The 17,363-nt window shown below is 41.7% G+C and overlaps 1 long non-coding RNA gene across 1 annotated transcript in view; it reads left to right on the forward strand.

Annotated features, from left to right (window-relative positions):
• The window catches only part of LOC136162798 (uncharacterized), a 59,137-nt gene extending 41,984 nt beyond the window's left edge, over positions 1-17,153 (forward strand). Inside the window, exons 3-5 of the long non-coding RNA XR_010662171.1 lie at positions 15,956-16,639; positions 16,758-16,990; positions 17,068-17,153. This is a non-coding gene — a long non-coding RNA (uncharacterized lncRNA). The remainder of the gene's footprint in view (positions 1-15,955; positions 16,640-16,757; positions 16,991-17,067) is intronic.
• Positions 17,154-17,363: the final 210 nt, after the last annotated feature.

The following is a 17,363-nucleotide window of genomic DNA, read 5'->3' on the forward strand; positions in this document are numbered from 1 at the left end:
ATCGTCCCCTTCTCCTCCTGCCTTCAATCTTTCCCATCATCAGGGTCTTTTCCAAGGAGTCAGTTCTTCACATCAGGTGGTCAAAGTATTGGAGTTTCAGCTTTAGCATCAGTCCTTCCAATGAATATTCAGGGTTGATTTCCTTTAGGATGGACTGGTTTGATCTCCTTGCAGTCCAAGGGACTCTCAAGTCTTCTCCAGCACCACAGTTCTAAAGCATATCAATTCTTCGGCAGTCAGCTTCCCTTATGGCCCAGCTCTCACATCCATAATGACTGTTGGAGAAACCATAGCTTTGACTAGACGGACCTTTGTCAGCAAAGTAATGTCTCTGCTTATGCTGTCTAGGTTTGTCATAGCTTTTCTTCCAAGAAGCAAGTGTCTTTTAATTTCATGGCGCAGTCATCATCTGCAGTGATTTGAAGCCCAAGAAAATAAAGTCTCTCCCTGTTTCCTTTATTTCCCCATCTCTTTTCCATGAAGTTGAGAGAGTGAATTCCTAGGCAGGTTGATAAGAAGTCCCGGGTCCAGGAGGAGGAGAGAGGGTCTGGGGCTCTCAAGGAGGAGATAGGTGTCTGGAATTCTCAAGGGGGAGGAAAGGACAAATGCCCTTTTTTCCTCTACATTCCTTAGTCTTAGTCACCTAGAACATTTTTTTCTTTAGGCCTAGAAAAACTGATGATTACACAACAAACAACTCAGTTGAAACTCTGTACTAAGGATTGTATAACAACAGTGTATCCTGGTTGAGGACAGGGTCTCCTTCCTGAAAGCCTCTTGGGTAACCCTGTTATTTTAAAATGTAGATTATGGGAGTGGGTCTAGTAAGATCTTTACAACATTGAGACATTCTTTTGATTTATTGTAACAACTAATTAAAAAAGTATATAACTCCCTTGCTTAGACTAGCTAGGGGGGCGCTGTCCATCCCCCTTGTGATGTCTATGTCAGAAGCGTTCTCTGTCCCTTTTCTTACTTTAATAAAACTCTGCTACACAAAAGCTCTTCAGTGATCAAGCCTGGTCCCTGGTCCCAGAGTTAAGTAATCTTTGGAGATCATGAATCTGACACTGTTCTCTGTAAGCTATCAAAGCATCTGATGGGACCAGATGCCATGATCTTAGTTTTTTGAATGTTTGAAAAGGTAAGCCAGCCTTTTCACTCCCCTCTTTCACTTTCATCAAGAGGCTCTTTAGTTCTTTGTTTTCTGACATAAGGGTGGTATCATCTGCATATCTGAAGTTATTGATATTACCCCCAGCAATCTTGATTCCAGCTTATGCTTCATCCAGCCCGGCATTTTGCATGATGTACTCTGCATGTAAGTTAAATAAGCAGGGTGACAATACACAGCCTCAACGTCTTCCTTTCCCAATTTGGAACCCAGTCCATTATTCCACGTCCAGTTCTAACTGTTGCTTTTTGACCTACATACAGGTTTCTCAGGAGGGAGGTAAGGTGGTCTGCTATTCTCATCTCTTTAAGAATTTTCCATATCTTGTTGTGATCCACACAGTCAAAAGCTTTAGCATAGTCAATAAAGCAAAAGTAGATGTTTTTCTGGAGCTCTCTTGCTTTTTCTGTGATCCAATGGATGTTGGCAGTTTGATCTCTGTTTCCTCTGCCTCTTCTAATCCAGCTTGAACATCTGGAAGTTCTCCGTTCCCATACTGTTAAAGCCTAGCTTGGAGCATTTTGAGCATTACTTACCTAGCATGTGAGATGAGTGCAGTTGTGCAGTACTTTGAACGTCCTTTGGCATTGCCTTTTTTTTTAATTGGAATGAAAATTAACCTTTTCCAGTCCTGTGGCCACTGCTGAGTTTTCCAAATTTGCTGGCATATTGAGTGCAGCACTTTCACAGCATCATCTTTCAGGATTTGAAATAGCTCAGCTGGAATTCCATCATCTCCACTAGCTTTGTTTGTAGTGATGCTTCTTAAGGCCCACTTGACTTCACACTCCAGGATGTCTGGCTCTAGGTGAGTGATTACACCATTGTGATTATCTGGGTCATGAAGGGTTTTTTTTTTTTTTTGTATTGTCTTCTATGTATTCTTGCCACCTCGTCTTAATATTTCCTGCTTCTGTCAGGCCAAAGTATTTGTATATGACAAGTAAACATATGTGTACATATACTTGGGGCTTCCCTGGTAGCTCAGCAGGTAAAGAATCTGCCTGTGATGCAGGAGACCCTGGTTCGATTCCTGGGTTGGGAAGATCCGCTGGAGAAGGGCTAGTACATATACTTTTGCATGTGTGCACATGTATGCACACACATGTACATCCATGTACCTGGCATGTATCATCATATTTTACCTTCATTTGCTTAAAATATTAAAATTATGGACGTATATTGATTATTTTCTCATGTGTGTGTGTTAGTCTCTCAGTTGTGTCTGACTCTTTGTGACTTCATGGACTGTACCCTGCCAGGCTCCTCTGTCCATGAGATTTCCCAGGCAAGAATACTGGAGTGGGTTGCCGTTTCCTTCTCCAGGGTGGTCTTCCTTACCTAGGTATTGAACCTGGGTCTTCTACATCACAGGCAGACTCTTTACAATCTATGCCCCACCAATCATGAAAATAGTACATACTTGGAAAATACAGAATGCTCTTAGGAAAAAATGCCTATGGGAAAACACTTCACCTCCAAGTAGCCACTGTCAAGATCTTGAGATATGCTTTAACCTCTTGTTTTTTAATTTAAGCAAAGCATGTATATAATTTTAAAAATCAAATAGTCATATGAGACTTATGATAAAAAGCAGGAGAACCCCACTCTAGGCCTATCATCAAGTTCAGATTCCGAGAGGAAACTACTTTCAACTGTTTTAGCTGTCACTGCTGGTATTTATTACCATATTCATAAATGATATTTTATGTGCTATTTTTGATTTACCAAATGTAGATGTTACCTGTTGACTTCTTACTAAGGTGAAGATTTAGGTCTCTCATAGCCCCTCTGCCCTTTCACACACACTCACACATACTCCCACTTCCTCTCCCACCAGTATCTTTGATTATAAACCAAAATTTGATTATAAATCAAATCCAAATTCATACATAGATACAAAAATTCTGACTTCAATTCCAATGTGTGTGTGAGGGTTTCCCATACTACCAAACAATTCTTCACCACCAGCTGGATGTCCTACAATTCAGCTCAGTTCTGACTGTTGGTCTGGAGATGCCATCAGATTCCACGGGTTAAGTAAGGGCTTAGTCCTAGAAGATTGCTTCCCTTCTCCCCTCGCCTTCTCCCATCCCCTACACTTCAGAAGCTAATAGCAAGTCCAGGTTGTTACCTGTACTTCTGACCAACTGCCTATAAATCAGTTCAGTTCAATTCATTTCAGTCACTCAGTCGTGTCTGACTCTTTGCAACCCCATGAATAGCAGCACGCCAGGCCTCCCTGTCCATCACCAACTCCAGGATTTTACTCAAACTTATGTCCATCCAGTCGGTGATGCCATCCAGCCATCTCAATCTCTGTTGTCCCCTTCTCCTCCTGCCCCCAATCCCTCCCAGCATCAGGGTCTTTTTCAATGAGTCAACTCTTCACATGAGGTGGCCAAAGTATTGGAGTTTCAGCTTTAGCATCAGTTGTTCCAATGAACACCCAGGACTGATCTCCTTTAGGATGGACTGGTTGGATCTCCTTGCAGCCCAAGGGACTCTCAAGAGTCTTCTCCAACACCACACTTCAAAAGCATCAATTTTTCGGTGCTCAGCTTTCTTCACAGTCCAGCTCTCACATCCATACATGACCACTGGAAAAACCATAGCCTTGACTAGACGAACCCTTATTGGCATAGTAATGTCTCTGCTTTTTAATATGCTATCTAGGTTGGCCATAACTTTCCTTCCAAGGAGTAAGTGTCTTTTAATTTCACGACTTCAGTCACCATCTGCAGTGATTCTGGAGCCCAAAAAAATAAACTCTGACACTGCTTCCACTCTTTCCCCATCTATTTCCCGTGAAGTGATGGGACCAGATGCATGATCTTAGTTTTCTGAATGTTGAGCTAAATCAGAGGTTCCCCCTAAAATCATGTAACCCAGATTGGGACTTGAACCCACAGTGTTGTAACTGAGATCACACACCTGATCTCAGGACTTAATGAAGCTCAGGTTCTTGATGTCTCATCAAAGAAAGAATCCAGTGAAAGACAAAATGATAGGTAAGAAAGGATTTTTTTAAAGAGAGAAACGCACTCCACAGACAGAGTGTGGGCCATTTCAGAAGGTGAGGGAGCCTCAAAATATGGCATGGTTAATTTTTACAGGCTGAGTAATTTCATAGGCTAATGAGTGGGAAGAGTATTACAGCTATCCTGTGAAAGGAGTAGAAATTTCCAGAAATTGGACCACTGCCACATCTTAATCTTTATGGTCAGTCTTGGAACTGTCAAGGAGCCTATGGGTATATCATTTAGCTTGCTGATGGTGGCTCAAATGGTAAGGAATCTGCCTGCAATGCAAGAGACCCTGGTTTGATCCCTCAGTTCAGAAGATCCTCTGGAGAATGGGAATGGCAACCCACTTCAGGATTCTTGTCCACTTCTATGGACAGATGTCCCTGGTGGGCTACAGTTGATGAAGTTGCAAAGAGTCTGACAGGACTGACTGACTAACACACACACACACACACACACACACACACACACACACACACACATACACACACACACACAGAGGTTATCATAAGCTTATTTTTTGTTTGTTCTTACTCTTTGTGACCCCGTGGACTGCAGCTTGCTAGGTTTCCCTGTCCTTCACTATCTCTCAGAGTTTGCTCAAACTTGTGTCCATTGACTCAGTGATACCATCCAACCATCTCATCCTCTGTTCCCTCCTTCCCCTCCTGCCCTCAGTCTTTCCCAGCATCAGGGTCTTTTCCACTGAGTCAGATCTTTGCATCAGGTGGCCAAAGTATTGGAGCTTCAACTTCAGCGTCAGTCCTTCCAATGAATATTCAGGCCTGATTTTCTTTAGGATTGACTGGTTTGATTTCCTTGCTGTCTGAGGAACTCTTAAGAATCTTCTCCAGCACAACTTGAAAGCATCAATCTTTCAGTGCTCAGCCTTCTTTATGGTCCAACTCTCACATCTGTACATGACTACAGGAAAGACCATAGCTTTGACTTTATGGACCTTCCTTGGCAAAGGGATGTCTTTCCTTTTAAATACACTGTCTAGGTTTGTCATAGCCTTCCTTCCAAGAAGCAAGCATTTTCTAATTTCATGGCTGCAGTCACCATCTGGAGAGATTTTGGAGCCCAAGAAAATAAAATCTGTCACTGTTTCCACTTTTTCCAAATCTATTTGCCAAAGTAATGTGACTGGCTGCCATGATCTTAGTTTTTTGAATGTTAAGTTTTAAGTCAGCTTTTTCACTTTCTTCTTTCACCTTCATCAAGGGCTCTTTAATTCATCTTCATTTTCTGCCATTAGGATTGTGTTATCTGCATATCTTTGGAGAAGGCAATGGCAACCCACTCCAGTACTCTTGCCTGGAAAGTCCCATGGACGGAGGGACCTGGTGGGCTGCAGTCCACGGGGTCGCAAAGAGTTAGACACGACTGAAGCGACTTAGAAGCAGCAGCAGCATCTGCATGTCTGAGTTTACTGATATTTCTCCGGCAATCTTGATTCTTCGAGTTTTAGGAGCTCTGTGCCAGAAATGAGAATGAAGACCAAATAAGTATTTCTTAGTAAAAATCACAATATCACAAACACAAATTTATACAGAATTTAAATCAATTTTATTTATTTAATTTTACTTATGTATTTTTAATTAATGTAATTTATATTTAAAATAAATACAGATTTCTTATAAATCAGCATTATATGTCACAGTAGTATTTGCATTATTTTGACTACTAAACCAAAAAGTGTAGTTTCCTGGAATTAATGCTTATTTCAAACACATCAGGTGATGTGTCAACTTCATTTTTCCCTCCCTGGAGACATACATCCTCAGGTGCTCTGTCTCTCTGCTACACTCTGGGACATGGTACACACTAGGGAGCTGTCGGCTCCTTAGGCCTTGTTCTGAAAATTCTCTCGACTTTTCTCCTTTGTTGGATCATCTGCTTCCTTAATATGCTACCTTTCTCTTTTATAATTTTTTTTCTGGTGTTTGTGAACTGTAATTTCTAAAAGCTTCCGGAGAAAGGATGCATGAAAGGAAATAGTTGATACTATGTGTCAGCCTGGGTCTAGTCAGGAGACTGAAACCAGATCAGGGGTACTCCCTTCCCCAAGGCTGAGATTTAGAACATATTGGAGAGACTGTGGTTTGGCTGCTGGTGGCAGAGAAGTCTACTGGATGTCCTGGGCTGCAGTTGGTGTCCATTGGGATGCTGAGAAGCTTGCTGAAGAGCAAGTGGTAGTGGGCTGTCTGCATGCTCCTGGAAGCTTTGTCATCAACTGAAGACAATGCAAACTGGGAACAAGAGAAACCCCTTTATTTGTTACCTTGCCATGCCTCTCTGAGTCATATCTGGCTCTTTGTGACCCCATGGACTGTAGTCTGTCTGGTTCCTCTGTCCATGGGATTGCTCAGGCAAGAATACTGGAGTGGGTTGCCATATCCTTCTCTAAGGGATCTTCCCAACTCGGGGATTGAACCTGGGTCTCCTGCGTTGCAGGTAGATTCTTTACTGTCTGAGCCAATAGGAAGCCCAGTGTCTCTCTAGAACCCTTTATTGATGAAGCCTGCTCACCTGGGTGTTGAAGGAAATATGTTTCAGGAATAATCTCTATTATCACAAAGTAAGGCAAAGAAGAGTGAGTTTGGAGCTGAGAGGCAATAAATTGATAACTGGTACATTTTATTTGCTTGCAACTATTTGCAATCATTGTCCCTCAGAAATGCTTTATTGTCTCTATTTCTGGTATCGTGGCTGGAAAGTCTACTGTCATGCTAAGTTTTAATTCACCCTCTGTTGCCATTGCCCATGAAATATTTTAATATCTTTTCTTGTCAATGTTTGACAATTTACGATGATATGATTTAATGTGGGTCAATTTTCACCTATTGTTTTAAACATTCAGTGGGTTCTTTCAAAATAGAAATTCACAGTCTTTTGGTGTGGTCATTTTCCCTTTTGTTATTTACTTAATTTTTTCCTTTCATTTTCTCTGTTCTCTCTTTCTGTTGCTTCTCTTATTCTACTGTTAGGAATCTTGACCCAATTCTTTAATTTTCTTGGCTTTCCTTTTTATTTTTCACCTTTTCTGTACTTTCTGAGATTCTCCAAGTGTATCTTTTACCACTTCTATAGGATTTTACAGTTTTCTGCTTTTTTTTTTTTTTTTACTTTCCAGTGCTGGTGTTAATTCTCTGATTGTTCTTTTTTATGGCTTTTTGTTTTATATAAGGTATGCCACATATCTCATTTCTCTGAGGATATCAATGATAGTTTTTGTTTTCAGTTTTCTCCTGCTCCTGATTTTGTTCCTGTTATTCTTTGTTCATTTTTACTGTTTTTCATTTTAGAGGCTTTTCTTAATCATGTTAATGTAATAAATTAATAAACAAAAGCCTCAGTTAAATAGAGTTGGGAGACCAGGAGGGGGAGCTGTCACACTCTGCAATAATAGCAGAGCCCCAACAGGAAGAAGAAAGACTTTTCGTCAGTGGCAAAAACTCAGCCAATGAAAAGCCATAGGCTCTTTGTTTTCTATAGCCCTCCCCACTTCCTTTTCCTCTCTATAAAAGCAGCCTCTTTCCCTTGCTGTGGTGAACTTGAGTGTGACTTGCCAGATTGCAGACCCTGAATTACAATTCTCTACCAATCCCAAATAAACCTATCTTTGCTGGAGAAATATCTGGCAGCTCTTTGTTTCAGGTCAACTTGGTTTTTCAGTGTCTGGTTATGTTTAAGTGAGTTAGTACCAAGTTGACTGGATATTTGGTGTGTTTCTTTTCTTTTTTGTCAGCTAGTGGTTTTCACTGTAGAATGATTAGGTACATCTGGCCATTTTGTGAGACGAATACTAATTGCCACTATATATTGATTTTACATATGGGTAAGAGTCTCTAGAAATAATCCATCAGTCTTCTTCCAGAGGAGGTGGTGATGTGGGACTGATTGCCAGCATTCTTACCATAAAGTGGTGGAAGGAACTTATGTCTTGGAGTCTAGACTCTCTTGGGGAAATGTTTTCAGAGGATGAGAAGAGATAGTTGCCTGGATACAGAGGATGGTGAGGAGGATCTGGGTAATTGCACCTGTGAGCTTGGTATCTGTTTTATTCAGAGTTGAGACTCTTTCTTTCTTTAGTTCTGCAGATTCAACTGACTTCAGAGAAATTATAAGGAGGAAAATGGGGCAGATCTAGTCTAACTAAGGTCATAGAGCTGTGTTCGAGGTATCTGTCAGAGACAGTCAGTCATACAGCTAAAGCTCAAGAATTTCTTAAGAGCCCCTACCAACTATAGTTGTTTTCTTTAACGCCATAAGACACAAAATTTAAATGACTACATTTAGTAATTCAGGAAGGCTGATCAAGGTTTACCTCTTTGCTAGTTGCTGGCTATCAGTTTACCCTCAAAATGGGCAAACAAGATTCACTCTTCTTAGACAGTCTGTAGTATATTTTTCTCTCTTCTCTCTCTTATAAATTCTGTTTTTGACTTTATTATTTGACATAATCTTTCTTTTGTATTGTAAGGTGGATCACATAAACAAATGTCTCTGAGTTATGACATGATGCTTTATTTTTTTCACCCATCCATGGGCATTTGGTACATTAATTTCTCAGTTAATTTCCCATTCTGTTAACATTAAAAAAAATTTTTTTTTGCCTCTCTTACCCACTACTGTCTTCTTCCTTTCTTCTTGTGAATTATTCCTTTATTATAATTTTAGCTTGGCTTTAGGGAAGGTACGGAAACAAATGCATATGTTTATGGGTTATGTTTTGGCAGACATCCTTTAAAAAGTAAATATCAGCTATACTTTCTGCTGAAATTAATAAACCTGTAAAAATCAAGCTAATAAAAAATCCACAACCTGTGAATTTACTAACTGTTTTTTCTTTGAGTGGATTTTAGCTGATTTTTATTGTCTCAGACTCGGATTCACACAGTTGCGTGTTGAAGATAGATGCTGTCCCACTATTAATTGGTTCATGCAAATGATAAAATTACTACAGAAATGAGAGTTGATTCTGAAAGCAAAGACTTTCTTAATGAATTGAGAACATAGATGTCTCACATCAAAATCACTTGATGGGGAGTTTTGAAGAGTACAAAGGCCCAATACTAGATGAGTAAAATCGACTAGAATGGAACTCAGGAGTCCAGATCTAAAAAAACAAAACAAACAAAACTCAAGACAAACATTAATTATTTCAGTGAATGGGTGGGTATAGTCACCTCTGGTCTCTCTGAAGAGCAGGTTTGGCTAACATGGCATGATTTCATAAAGAGCAGCACTGTTTGTTGACTGTCTCATGACACTGTGAACTCATTACGTGCACGGACACATCTTACTCATTACTGTAAGTCAGCACCCAGCATATTAACTGGCACATAATAGATGACTGTGCTGTGCTAAGCTGTTTCGGCTGTGTCCGGCTCTGTGTGACCCTATGAACTGTAGTCCTCCAGGCTCCTCTGTCCATGGGATTCTCCAGGCAAGAGTACTGAAGTGGGTTTCTGTGCCCTTCTCCAGGGGATCCTCCCAACCCAGGGATTGAACCTGCATCTCTGAAGTCTCCTGCCTTGGCAGGCAGGCTCTTTACTGCTCCTGCCACCAGGGAAGCTCTAGTAGATCATTAGTAAATATTCACATCTGTCACACACTGGTTAGTAAGAGCGTGTATTTATCAACTCCCTATTGGAAGCAGGATTTGCTAAAAGGAAATTTGGAGAGTAGTGGCAGTGTTGTGTGTCTTCAGGAGAGAGGCTGGAGGGTCCACTAGAAGAAAGGACTCAGAGAAGGGATGCTGGGAAGAATGAGGTGGTGCTGTTTCTTTTCTAATTTTGCCCTCAATCTGACCACGTGAGATATCAGGAAGGGAGGAAGCATGCTAGCAGCCAGGTAAAGTGTAATTTGTCTCAGCTCAAAACGTACCATCAGCTCTTGTGGAATCTTCCTGCAACACTGAAGCCCACTGGTCACCTGCAGGCAGGGAAGGCAAAGTGGTATTATCTTCATTTCACAAAGATGACTGATGCCCAGTGGGATTGGGATCACCCACCTGGCTTGGCGTGTGATGGTGGTTATAGAGGTCCAGACCCCAAGACTCCTTACCTAAGGAATCCTTTGTTAACAACCTCCTGTTTCTTCTGCATTTCCACTAAACATTGAATAATTAGGCTATTTTACATAGCTTTTGGTCAATCAAGGTGTAGACTTTACATAAACCTAATCCATTCAAGTTTATTTTTTTCTTGATTCTTCTTTATCTTAGAGAAATCCTTTCCAAGGAACAGAAGCTTGGCACAAGGCAGGGGAGCAAAGCATTTGAAAATTAAAGATAACACTGTTTTGTCTTCATCAGTTCTTAGTATCTGAGTTACTAGATACTATGGGTGTCCTTTCAGTTTATTTCTGTCTGATGAATCTCTACATCTTCCATACCAGGGACATAATAGACACTCAATTAACATTCAGTGAAGTACTTTTTATACATCAGATACATTCTGGAAAGGTGAATAAATCAAACTTTGTAAATAAAATATGATTTAACAAAGAATCCATGTTGCAGATTAAACCTTCTTTTCTCATCATCTCTGATTCCTTGTCATTCTTCCCCAATATTCTCCATGTGTTCCTTCTTTGATGTGAAACGATATGAATGGTTCCATTGAGTCTAGTGGGATATGAGCACAAGTGACTGGTGCTACTTCTTGTCTGAGACAATTCTGAGCTGGTGTGAACTCCTCATGCTCTCTCTCCCCATGTGGAGGGAGGGTTGGGGTGGCCGCAGAGGAGGGGGCTGAGTGGGCCCAGGAAACAGAGAGGTTCCCTGAGTCACTATTGGAAGAGAAATAAGAACTGCTTCCTTGGCCTCAAATAGAGTGAGAAGTAAATCACTGATATACTAACCGTGGAGGTTTCAGGATTTATTTGGCATTATGATAGAACCTGGGCTTCCCCAGTGACTCAACAGCAAAAAATCTACCTGTTATATAGGAGTTGCAGGAAATGCAAGTTTGATCCCTGGGTTGGGAAGGTTCCCTGGAGGAGGGCATGGCAACCCACTCCAGTATACTTGCCTGGAGAATCCCATGGACAGAGGAGCCTGGTGGGCTATATAGCCCATGGGCTCACCACAGAGAGTCAGACATGACTGAAGCGACTTAGCACGCATGGTAGAACCTAGTGTATCCTGATATGGGGAGCAAAATTTTCCATCCCCAAATATCTCTTTGGCATGTGAATTTTGAGCTGTAAATAATCAAGACCCAAAAGACTCAGGAAGGAAGTTTGACTTTCCCCCTAATTACCTGAAAGAATGTAGATAGAGGAAGGGAGGGAAGGGAGCCATCTAGGAAGGGAGCCATCACAATAGAAAACTATAGTTTGAACTAGGTGTGTAGACAGGGAGGAATCCAGCAAATTCTGTTTGTTAAAATTCTTCTCTGTGTCTCAGTGTCTCTGCATGGCCCAGCAAACATTTATTTACCAAACATGTGCTTTTCCATCTCCTTGTCAACTGCCTTTTCCCCCTTTGAAGTCCCAAATCACTACCCCCAACATCCTTTTTTGTCTTTAACTAAAAATTTAGGTGATGACTTCAGCCATTTTGGTGTGTTAATCAGTTTTCCTAGTCTCTTCCATGGATACATGTTACTAAACTTCTGTTTGATTAATCTGTTAATCCGTTTTGTGTCAACTTAATTCTTATGCCAGCCAGAAGAACCTAGAAGGGGAGAGGAAAATTCTTCCTTCCCAGCATTGAGTAAAAAATACCTCCTTTTCTCTTTATGAACGTAGTTGAGGAGAGTATGACTAACACCTGCGTTTCCCAAACTTGAGAATGTACAGAACACTTCTCACAGGAATAAAGAAAAACTTCTCGGAACTTTTTATTTAATAATTGTTTTAGATAAGTACATGCATGAAATTAAGGAAAAATTCTCATGCTTATAGCTTTTATGTAACTCTAACACCCCTCCCCAATTAAAAATCATATGGAAAGGCTAAATCAATTTATTTTGTAATTGGTAACACTTTGTTGAAATGAAAGAGTGTACATTATCCTTAGTAGTTGAGACATATAATGTCAAGTTCAATTTTATATATTATCTGTTTCTCTGTGTTGACTGAAGAAAGGACTCTCTTATTGCAGAGAAAGCCTGGTTGCATAAGAATGCTATAGAAAATTGCTTTAGAAACTTCAGGCTCTTGTTTGGTAGTTCAGGATAATTGGACCTTTCTCTTAGCCCATACTCTGCCTTGAGGCAATCCTCAAATGCCCATTTCAATGAGGCATCTCATACTCACTCTATTTGCTGTCTCCTTCATTAGCAGGAAAGGTTAGCACTGCATTGTTAGTTAAACCTGCATTAAGTGGATAGCTAATCCAATCATTGTTTGAAAGAAGACAGAGTAAGTATTTGTTGTGGATTTGCTACCATGTTTCTTGCTAATCAGCATTTCTAAGTGCTTCACAGGAGTTAGGGATCCACCCAGTGAATATGCTTGCAGTGCTTTGGTCCAGAGTGCCAGAGCGAGGCTCTTCTGAGTTAGGTGTGCCCAAAGGCCTATCATCTTTCTACAAAAAGAGAACCAAATTACTAAATTTTCATGGATCATTATTTTGGACGCTTGAGAACATGTCCAGAGAACCAAGAGTTTATGGACTTATAATTAGTATAATAGTTGAATTCGGGCTTTTGGAATCAGACAGACCTGGATTCTAATCTTGAGGTCATCAGGATTCGAATCTTGAGGTTGTCATAGAACCTTGGACAAATGATTTACCCTGCCTGAGGCCCTGTGTATTTGTTGTAAATTGGACATAATGCCTATTGTGGAATATTGGGATGACTCAGTGAGCTGTACATGTTCAGCATATGGCACATGGTGTCATTCACTAAATGGAAACCATAATTGCTACTCTGCTAGTTGCGTTACTTTTGTCCTGAGTCTATCTGGCTGGGTTGGTCTGTTTTCCTGTCTGTTTTCCATCATTTTGTTTTCCTATTCTAACATGCCAAGGTGGTTTCTGAGAAAAAAAAAAAAAAAAGATATCCATCTGCAGATTATTAACCTAAAAAATGATCCAGTTTTTGTTTTGTTTAATCTCCTGGCCAGCTGCATTAGTCTTTGCTAGACTCTTTTTTGGGGGGTGGCATTTAGCTATCACTGTGGTAATCTACACTTGACATTTTCCTGTTTTGAAATTAGTTTTCCTCTGTCCCAAGGAGGTCTAAAGCATAGTGTCTAGTTTATAAACTCTGAACCTGACATTTTTAACTCTTCCTTTTCCTAGCCTCCACCAATGTCATGGTGCTACCCTCATGGGAGTTGTAATTTCGAGCTTTTAACATATCTAAGTCCAGAAATGGGGAGGAAAAGGAAGAAATCGTGAGAGGCTCAACATATCCTATGATCAGTTCCTAGTTTAGACTCTCAGGAAGGTTAGCTCATATAATGTAGTCATTTACCCAGGAGTGTCCTGAGTCTCTTCATTTTATTGAAGAGGATCTCAGTTAATTGAGCAGTGGAGATTCATGAAGGCCAACCAATTCTATCTTCTAAAAATAATGCCACAACTTTTGAAAATGTTGGAGGCTAACAAACATCTATGCTTTACGGTGAACTAATTCTTTTAGGTTCCTTTCCTCTGAACACCTAGCTTGGCTTACTTGTCTACGAAGAACTGATAATTTTGACTGATGGGAAGGAAGACAGAACTTCAGATTGTGGAATAGTATGGGAGTTCAACTGACCTGGGCAGATTCCTGTGTGGGGGGCTGAGGTCACCTTGAGGGCAGAGGCCCTAGAGGAGAGGAACACTAATAAAGTTATAAAGAAGTGGAAGATGTCAGAGAGAAACTTTTTATCATCAGTAAAGTCTCTTGTGACGTTTGCCTAAAGTCCCTGCTACCAGGAAAGGAGGCATGGGAAAAGTTAGGAAAGAGAAAATTCTTTTAGCTTTTCTTCAGAGACTTCTTACATCCTGTCTTAATCTTCCCTGAGAGGGAACCTTGAGCACATCAAAATCTTGACTTTGCGTTCTTTCATCTGTAAAATGGGTTGAAAGTTCCTGCTATACATTTAACAGGAAGGCTGTAGAGATGACACGTGAAGCAGCTTTAGAGAGGCAAAATGCTATGTAAATGTGAGGACTTACCACATTTGCTCTGGAGCCCAGGGAGACCAGCTCTTTCTCTCTTGCCACTAGCAAGGATTTCTGGGAAATGCATATTGCATTGACATGACTGCAGGAGAAACTTCTTTCTTCCTGTTCAATCCCATCCTCACCTGTGAGGTGGAACTTTTAATGGACAGCCATTTGTGTGTGTGTGTGTGGTTTCTCTTCAAGGAGTGAAAAAAAAAAGAACTGGGTCTTTGCTAACATTTTTCCCTTTGATTTTTTTCCCCTTTTGGAAAAGGGACACATTTTGAGTCCTTTTCTAGTTTCTTCCAGGTCCTGCTGAGCACCTGGGTGTAGTGTCTGAGAAAATCAAACCTGATTGTTGAAAACCTCTGTAGACCAAGCTGAGGATTACCTGGGGCACAGCAGTGCGACCCCTCTGCAGGTGGCAATGAACACAGAACCATGCACTGCTTTAGGCTAGATATCAGGTCTTGTGATGGAGGAGGACTTATGAGTCCTGTTCCTGCCTCTATTATTGCTTGCTGTGTGATATGAGGCAGGCATCTTTTCCCCTACTTGTCTTTCCTCATCTGCAAAATGGGGAAAATACCAGTGCCTTCATCTGGCAGAGTATTAAATGAATGAGGTAAAATGACTCAGACACAGTGAGCACTCAATAATGTTAGCTATTATGAGTGTCTAGGGATCCTTAACTTTCTGTTTGGAGAGGCTGAGGCTGGGGAACTCCAGGCTAAAGCTTTAGGTCCTTATGCAAAAGAGAAAGCAACCTGAAACTGAGATAAAGCATTAAATACTTGATGACAACGAGAAAACAGAACTTGACAAAGCTGATTTTGATGCTAACTTTAGACACTCATCTGCTCCAGGATGAGGCCAGACCCACATAAGATGCCAAGCCCTTGTGTTGGCAGCTATGTATGTGCTTGACTCTCTGGGAGATTTTGGGATGGATTTTCTATTGCTGTGTTGAAATAGCAGGGAGAGAGGAAAATCCTATTAAATCTAAATACTCCCCGTTTTATGGGTTAAGACAAAAGAATGGATGAGATGTCAACATCAGATGGAGTATCCCAGGGAGTGGGCTGTCAAGGATTTAGAACTTTCAAATGATCTTATTTTCCACTGATAACTTTATTTTTAACATGATCCCATGCTATCTCTGCAGAAAGATGCCACTTATAAATGATGACTCTGAGAAAGTTATTTGTTGAAATTCAAGTAACTTGAAGCAAACACTTTTCTGCACTTGACATTTGTTTGGCTCATTTTCCTTTATCTGTACAGTATAATAAAGTCACTTGTAATCACATGCACCACAGAAGCGCAGAATACATCTTTTAATCCCAGAGCTTATTATTTGATTTTTGTGTGAAAGGAAAAACTATATTTTCTGGGGTGCTGACTCCATCATTAGAATCTTCCTGAATTGTGGCTGGAATCAGGCTTTCATTGTACTTCCAAAGTGGGATTACCACTCTGGGAATGAAGACAAAGAATTCCTGCCATCCTCTCCTTTGCTAGATGCTTCTTCACTAGCAGTGGGATTGCGGAAGGAAGTGGTGGGGGTGAAGGGTGGGGGTGGTGGTGGTATCCATTCTAGGGTGTGGCTTCTCTCAGGGCCCCTTTTCCTTTCTTTTTCAGATACGGTGGATTATGGCTCCAGAACTTTCTTAGAGAGTACTGAGATTGGTTCCTTCTCCTTGAGACTGTTCTTACCAATACCTAGATAGCTTCTCTCTTCTAACCAAGCCCTCGCCTCCTCACATTTCTCATAAAGAGATTTCTTTCCTGTTCCCTAAAGTAGGGAGCTTAGGAGTGAACACTCTGGGTTTCCCCCACTCCCGAGGGCTGAGGTAGGTAATCGGGTGTCCGAGAGGCTGCCACCCACGAGCTGTGTGAAAGGACGTTGCTCAGTGCGGCCTGGAGCCTCTGCCTGTCCAGAACAGACGCGCACATGTACTTCCTGTCTGCACGTGGTCATCAGACCGAACGGGTCCCTCTCTCTCTCGGTTCGTGCCCTGGCCTCTCTCCCGACTACTGGGCCATGTGTTAGGATAGGTTCTCTACAGGTCCCAAGGACTAGAAACGAACTTGGAGAAGGAAGCCTCCACTTCGCCCCGAAGTCCAGCCTGCGCCCTCCCCACCGGCTTGAACCTAGAACCCAGTCTTCGTGGTTGATTGAGCATTTGTTTGGACATTAACAAAACAAATGCCTTGGCATCCCTTTCCCTCATGACCCTTGAGTAGGCTGACTCACTTGCTCAGAACTCGGGAGGGAAGAGGAGTGACACTGAAGCCATGATGCCACCTCCTCTCAAAGCTAAGGTAACATCGTTTCCATCGCCTCAGCTGCGCCAGCCTCCAGCCAGGTGTGGACTTTCCCTTCCTTCTCTCTGCCCAGGCAAGCTTTGTGTAAAAGGAGCTTTGCTTTTGTTCCAAACAGATGGCCTTGGCAATTTCCATCCCACTCTCCTAAACTTGATTTGAGTGTATGGTGGAGCTCCTGGGGAATAGGATTGGCTGGAAATGGAGAAAACGAAAGAAAGTTCTTGAAGTGACTTTCCCATAAGCCTGCTGGAAAAAAGGGAGGGTAGTTGCCCTCATTCTGGCAAGTGGGGTTTTTCATCTGAAAATCCTGGGGCTGCACTCTGGTCACCCATTGTACATAAATTCCAGGTGAGAAAGAAACAGGGACAAGGTGATGGTTCTGTTGAAAGAGAGGGGTAAAATTCTAACCAATGGGTTTTTCTTAGGGTCCCACGTAAGGTACTGTGGATACTGAAGGGAAATGGTGGTGGAGATTCCCAACAGCAGTGAAGGCACGCGGTGACAGGTGTCCAGGGATGTTGGGGCCATTTGGGGCCACTCCTTGTTGGCTGAGATAGAGAAGAAAACGGCAGCTGGGGCGATACCCTGGTGAACTCAGCCTTTCGCAGAGGAAGACAACCAAGCCCTGGGGCCCGCAGGGACGAGGGGCAGCTGGTGGGGCTGAACTCTGGAGTACAGAGCTTTGCTGTCGTCTCACGTGATGTCTCTCCGTTTATAGGTG

The sequence above is a fragment of the Muntiacus reevesi genome, chromosome 3 (assembly GCF_963930625.1).
Source record: "Muntiacus reevesi chromosome 3, mMunRee1.1, whole genome shotgun sequence".
NCBI classification, from domain to species: Eukaryota; Metazoa; Chordata; class Mammalia; order Artiodactyla; family Cervidae; genus Muntiacus; species Muntiacus reevesi.